This window comes from Gavialis gangeticus, unplaced genomic scaffold (genome assembly GCF_001723915.1).
Source record: "Gavialis gangeticus isolate Ggan-Ray unplaced genomic scaffold, GavGan_comp1, whole genome shotgun sequence".
Lineage (NCBI taxonomy): Eukaryota > Metazoa > Chordata > Crocodylia > Gavialidae > Gavialis > Gavialis gangeticus.
The window spans coordinates 17,034,696-17,042,090 of NW_017729034.1; positions in this window are offsets into that span (position 1 = coordinate 17,034,696).

A 7,395-nucleotide genomic window follows, 5' to 3' on the forward strand; every position below is an offset into this window, starting at 1 on the left:
TAAAAAAAAAAAAAAAAAAAAAAAAAAAAAGCTAACATAGTTTTGGGCTGCATCAGTGGGGATGTTAGATGCAAGCTGTAGGAGGTGATGGTGTCCCTTTACTTAGCACTGGTTAGGTCTCATCTAGAGCAGTGGCCAGCAACCTCTTTCAGGCCATGGGCTAGAACAACCTAGTGCTGGTCTGACATGCACCAGGTGGCTTTGGTGGCGGGGAGGGGGTTCCCTATTCCCCTGCCAGAGCCACACAGCTGGGAGCTGTGCCTTTCTTGCTGCTCCTCTCTCAACCCCCTGCTCCCCAGCTGTCGTGCGAGCACAATTTCTACGTGGAAGAGAGCTGCACCAGAGTTGGGGAGCTGGAAGCTATTTCTGCTTCTCCCGTGCCCCCCAGCCCCATGCAGGTCTCCTCCTTCTCCAGCTGGCAGCTGTGCTTACACCACGCACTTGAGAAGGGGGGCACAGCTGGGAGAAGTGGCACAGTCACAGCTCTCCCGCTCCAGTACACCTCCTTGTTGCTCAGCTTCAGCATGGGGACAGCACAGGCAAAACACTGCAGCTCCACAGACCAGAACCAGTGGCTTTTGAGCCATATGTTGCTGACCTCTGTTGTAGTGTTGTGTGCAGCTTTGGGTTTCACATTTTTACAAAGAACATGGAGAAGTTAGAGATGGCCCAGAAGCAGGTGACAAAAATGATAAAAGACAGATGGCAAGCCACACAAGGAGAAGCTGAAATAAGTAGCTATGTCCAGCTTGCAGTAAAGATGATTAAGATGGGACGTGATAGCAGGGAGAATATTGTTTTGTTGCTACAGAAAGCAGGGTGTGGTCCAGTGGTTTAAAGTTGCAGCAAAGTAGGTTTAGCTTGCATACTAGGAAGAACTCCTTCACTGTTAGAGCAACGAGGCAGTGGAATCAACTGAATAGAGAAGTCATGGGATCTCCATCTTTGGAGGCTTTCAAGAGCAGGTTGGATAAGCTGGGTCAGGGATGATTTAGGAGTAGACCTACCTAAAGCAGGGGTGGGCAAAATGGCAGATTTGGCCAGCAGCTGGACTCCATTTCCCAGCAGCCCCTGCCCACATTGCTGTGGCTGCTTTCCACGGAGACCCCAGGAGTGGCAGAGCCAGGGTTTCTGTGGAGACCAGCCCCAACAGCACTGGTAGGTAGGGCAGGCAGCTGGGTGAGGAGCTGCTCTAGGGCTAGGGCTGGGGCTGGGATCTTGCAGCAGTGCCAGTGTGGTCTGGAGCTGAGGCAGAGCTGCAATCTGCTGCCTGCACACCACTGCCCCAGAGTGTGCAGACAGCGGATCGCAGCTCTGCCCCATGCTGTCACCACTGCAGGATCCTGGCCCTGGAGCAGCTCCCTGCCCTGCTGCACACCTTGCCAGCTCTGCTGGGGCCAGTCTCCATGGAAAATTTAGCCCCACATTGTCACAGCTCTGCTGTTCCTGGGGCTTTCATAGAAACTGGCCTGCAGCGACATGAGTAGGAACTGTTGGGAAGTGGAGTCCACCACAGGCTGGACTTTGCTTGTCCCTGCCTAGAGTATGCTGTACAAAGTTGGAAGCCCAAGTACCATTTACAACCCCTGGCTGGATGTGGGATCACAAGAGATCTATAGCCTAGAGCGGGTAGATATTGTGCTCAGCAGCAGGAGAATGAAGCAGAATTTGACAACCAGTGCAGTTACAAAAAAAGATTAAAGTTAGGATATGTTTATGGAGGGACTATAAAAAGGTAGAAAAGGGAGTTCAGTCTGTCTGCTTAGAGGGTGTGACTTGCACAGCTATGCTCGCTGTCCTGTCACCAGGCTGCTGAGTAAAATGGAGGGTGATTGTTTTTCAATACATCTGGGCTTTACTGATTTGCAAGGTGGATTTAATATAAATCAAATAGATTTAAATCATAATTTAAATAATCAATTTAAATCACTGGTCAGGAAGTCTCAGTCATTGTTAAATGATTAACAATGGCACTTCTGAGTCTGTCAGGGAGCGTGCTGTCCTCCCCACCCCCCTCGCGCCCCCTCAGCTCGGTGACTGGTGCCTGCTGGGTCTGTGGGGGGACCAGGGTTCCCCTGCAGCTAATCGCCAAGCCAGGGAGGCGCAGGGGGTGGGGCCCAGCATGTTCCCCAACAGACCCAGAAATGGACCAGAAGTACTTTCGGTCCACTTCTGGGTTTGCTGCCCACATGGAGGGCCCCCCTGCACTCCCATAGGATGCTCCATGCACCCCAACATCGCTGCATTCACAAGCCACACCTGCTGTCTCAGAGTATGTAGAAAAAGCTTTTAAAGCTGTGTCTATCTCCGAATCGCTGATTCTCTGAATCAGCATCGAATCTTTAGATTCGGATTCGTTCCAAATCAACGAATTGAATCACTGTTGGCCAAATCTGAATCGAATAGGGCCTGCTTCGCACACCCCTAATAATTAAACCCTGGAGCTCCTTGCCACAATGTTGAGGCTAAGAACTTCCCAAGACAAAAGCAGATACTCATGTAAGTGACCACTTCAGAGTATGCAGGGTTGTTACAACAAGGATTTTTGTTACTAAACCTCACACTTTGGAGTTCAAGCCAACTTCTAGCCATTAAAGAAGAGGATGAGACCTAATGCAGAGAGTGGATTGTTCTGCCATCTGCCTACTCACAGGATGTTATGGCTTCCTCCAGAGCAGCTGTGTCTGGCCATTGTCAAATAAGATGCTGGAGTATGGACTCTCAAGCCAGGTCCAATATGGTGGTTACTAGGTTCTGTGCAGAAGTGCTGCAGCGCTTAACAACCCCTTTCCTATTGCTCAGGATACTGAAGTGGGAGGCCTGAGAAATGAACTGTAGCTCTGGAGGGAAATGATTCCTGAGGTATGGTTTTTGCTGCCTTTCATCCTTGCTCACCTTCATTGCAGGTGTCTCTGCTTATCCGCCGGGAGCTGACAGAGCGAGCCAAGGATTTCAGCCTCATTCTGGATGATGTGGCTATCACGGAGCTGAGTTTTAGCCGAGAGTACACAGCAGCTGTGGAGGCCAAGCAAGTTGGTGAGTTGATCCTGCCCTGAGCACTCCCTAACCCACAACAAGGTGGCAACTGCTATGAAGCGTTGAATCCTGTGATTTTTGCATCTCAGGTGAAATGTGGAGTCTTGCTGAGGCCCCTCGCCACAAGCAGCACCTTGTTATTTTTCTTTTGAAATAAGGGAAGTTCTCTCATCTAATGTTGCGTGAATAAAGCTACAAAGTCAGAGCCTAGCCAGCCTGTAGAACTTAGGTATTTCATGGGCAGCCTCTGCAGGTGTTTGGCCATAGGGCACAGAGCAGAAACTACTGTGTACTCAGAGCTGTGGAGAATTGGCTCCTTCAGCTGCAGAATAGCACCTCCTGTAATTGGGCTGTGGCTGTGCCAGGAGGGTCCAGTAGAAACGCATGATAGAGTCCCAGAGTGAGAGGCTGGCAGTGCAATTAAAGATCAGTTCTGGCTAGGGTCCCAAAGCTTGGTCACAGAGGGCCTTGGGGTTTATGAGCCTCAGTGGGTGGACTGTAAGAAATGGTGCTGTCATAGGACGTGGAGGGATGGGACCCATGAAGTGGGTATTCCCCACAGTCCTGATGTTCTTGGCTTTTTTCTCCCAAGCCCAACAAGAGGCACAGCGAGCCCAGTTCCTGGTGGAGAAAGCCAAGCAGGAACAGAAGCAGAAGATTGTCCAGGCAGAGGGAGAAGCCACTGCTGCAAAGATGATATCCTTCTTCTGGGTGTGGCTGGTGCTGAGGCATAGCAATTCTAAGAATCTGTCCCCACTCCTGGCCCCTGCCATGCAAATGTGCAAAGGTGTGGGGTGAGTGGAAGGTAAATGTGACCTGTTTTCTCCTGTTACTTGTTCTTCTGCCTTGGGCAAAGTATGGGGCATGTATTCACTGACTTGCCATCTGGGTGGGTGATGATATGGAGCTTCCATTTGCCACTGTAAGGCATTTGATCTGTAGATGTGGCCACACAGAATTGAATAGGGATCCTGTCTGTGCCCTTGACTTGGAGGAGGTATGGGTGCAGCCAGGCAGAAAGTCAAAGGTCAACTGACAGCGTTATTTCTCAGAAAACCTCATGATGGGTTTAGACAAGTCTCTTAGCAAGTTTCCCCTTAACTTGGCGTGTCTCTCACCTTGGTGAAGCGCTGAGCAAGAACCCAGGCTACATCAAGTTGCGTAAGATCCGCGCTGCACAGAATATCTCCAAGACGGTGAGTTCACTGGCTGGAGGAACCCCCTTCCCTTAGCCATTTGTGTTCCCTTATCCATTCCAGAGGCCATGTGATGAGTCCAAGGCGAATGTGACATGCCTTCCCCTAACTGTTGCTCCTTTCCTGCCCTTCCCAACCAGGGTGAGGGTTTTCCGTAGTGATCTGTAATCTTGGCAGGGGCTAAGAGAGAGTATCCCCCTGTTGTAAACACAGGTCTATATCAAACCCCAGCACCCCATGCCTGGTCGCAGTCACCCAGAATCCCCGGTATCTTACGGCCTAGGACAAGGGGGCATATACTGACCTGTCTGAGGGTCAGTGGTCAGCCAGCTGGGGAAGAGACAGAATGAGCACACTCAGGAATCTGATGACACTGGATTGGAGAACTGGGGCAAGGAGTTTAGCCATGTCCATAATTAAGTTGTACTCGTTCAGTTTAGGTGCTCATAAACCAATACAGAACACGCATGCATGTGTATGTTTACATTCGGATCCATTATGTACTTCACCTATTTTGGTTTAACTGAACCTAATTTTGTACTAAATTATTTATTCAATACAATTATATTGTATTGATTAAATCAATACAGGCTAGTTTAAATCAGGCTGGGAATCAACATGCAGATACTTTAACCAATTTTAAGTTGGCTTAAATACAGACTAAAATTAAATTTTTGGCAGCCTTGAATATCAGCAAAACCTCAAAGGCACCTTTTAACACCTCATCCCTTCCTTGTGCTGATGGAGCTGTGAGCAAGAAGCCAGGCTGCATTCAACACCTCTCTCTGGGGCAGTTTGAGATAGCAGAGTAGTCTCACTCCTTCCACCCTTCAGGCAGACTTGCTTACACTGTGGCTTCTCCTGTCCTCATCTCTGTCCCTTCCAGCTTGCTACATCACAGAATCGTGTGTATCTCACAGCTGATAACTTAGTGCTGAACCTGCAAGATGTGGATTTCACCAGGTAAGGGTGGCTTGAAGAGGATCCTGGATAGCCACCACAAATGGCTTCTCCTGCCCCTTCTCTTCGAAGGGCCTCTTGGGAGTTTTCATTCTCTCTTTGCTCATGTAGGGGTCAATCACCAGGGATGACCCTTAAAATCCTGTCCCCCATAGACTGGGCTGAGCCCAGAGTGGTTGGGTTGGGTGGGGTCTCAGGGTTCAGGTCATGCTCAGTCTAATTATTTTTCTTTTCCCATCTCTCCCTTTGCTGCTGCTGCTGCTCCTGATCTTCAGAGGAAGGTAGGGTACAAAGAACTTTGTACATGGTTTCCTACATGTGGGGTTATGCTGGCTGGCAGGCATTGCAGGGCAGCAGGGAGTGCTAGACTGCGTGGACAAGGATGAGCTGATTTGAGGTTTAAGGTTTGCTGATCTGAGATTTGAGCAGCATAGGTTAAATTCCCTGCTTATCAGCAGACTCTGTGTGACCTTGGGCAAGTTGCTTAACCCTTCTGCTTCTGTCCTGCCTGTAAAATTCCAGTGATAGGACACGGCAGCCTCTCAGGGATGCTAAAGGGATGCATGCAAGTTGCTCAGTGTGCTAGAAAGGTGGGGCAGTACAAATGACAAGAAGTGGCAGGCTTTGTGAGGAGTACAGAGTAGTAAATGAGCATCCTCAGTCATACAGCGTAGGTTGGCACCAGGGTGTCAGGTGATGGATAGAGATGATATTGGGAACATGGGTGGGAGGGGATGGGGTGGAGGTGCTTTCTCCTTGCAGGCTTCCTTTCCCTCCTCTTTGCTACCAGCATTATGACTACCTCACAGGCCAAGTGGGCTGAATGCCTCTGACCCTAAGTGCAGGGAAGGGATCTTACTGTGTTGTCCTGCCCCAGGGCAGCTGTCCCCAAGCTTGCTGGGCAGGACCAGTCCAACTGCAGTTGGCCTTCAGTGCCCAGTTGAAGACATAGAGCTGGGACCTGGGAGCCAAGACTCCCAGGTTAACATTTCATTTAGACCCTGCTGAGATTTGTGGCCTCTTAAGTGCTTGTCCCTGCTTTGCCTTTTATGGGTTGAATTTCTGCCTGTCCTGGGTGGTTGACAGGGCTTTGCAGGAAGTGCTGATTAGCTAGGACTGAAGGGTGGCTTCTGGAATACTCGTTAGTGTGTTATTAGGGTCTGGATCCAGTCTGAAATGCCTACCATCTGATGTATGTGTCCCCCAGCCTGAACTGTCTTGTTTCTGTTTCCTCTCCATTAGCGACAGCCTCATAGGCAAGCAGATAAAGAAGTAAAGCTGCTAGAACCATCCAGAAGCATTTACGCTGACTGGCAGAGCGAGGCCTGCAAGCAGTCATGATGATCTTCCCCACTCCTTACCCCAACATTCCCCCTCACTGGGGCCTTCACTGGTGCCCTATAATTTGATTGCCCTATCGCATTGAATTCTCAGTTCAGTAGCCAAGTAAGGGGATTTGCAGTTCCCCTCTCCCTCTGTATTAACCAGCTGTACCATTAAGCCAGCCTAGTGATACACCTAATCTGCATCTTACTTGGTTACTGAAGAAGATTCATGTGGTGGTGAGACCAGTGGAGCTGATGTAAGTCCTGGCAGACTTGCCATCTTTGTCAGCACGTGGATTTTTATAGGTCTGAAATCAGAACTGTTCCTGCAACACCCACATGTCTTTATATCATAGCACCAGTGTCTGGTTCTCTTTCCAATGAGTCTCTGATCACTTTTCTCCAACTGAGGGGAAAATGAGCTGCCCAACTCATGAATGGATGGCTTGGGGGCTTCTGTCATGGCTGGAATCTCTATCTGTGCAACTTTATCCACTCAGTTTATAAAAAAAAATAAAATAAAATTGTGAATCTACTGATGTGTAGCAGGTGCATTCAGTCAGAAAATGGGCTCTGGGCTTGGGGAAGTGGAATCAGAGTGTTGAGACTGGTTGGAGGAAAGGGAGAATGAAACCCTCGTTCCTCTGCAGAAGGTGGTTGGTGTTTGGGAAGAGAGGGGCAGGGCACGTGATTTGTGTTCTGGTAGGAGGTGAAAGGAGCAAAGTGCATGTTTGCAGAGGTGGGAAGGTGATCGTCCAGCTACTCTAGTCCTGGCTTTTCCCCCAGTGTTGGGCATTCTGAGGAGTGACTTGTTCGATCCTGCAGTGTCTGTTTGCTGTGACTGGAAGTATTGCTTTTTTTTGTGCACTTTTTTCTTT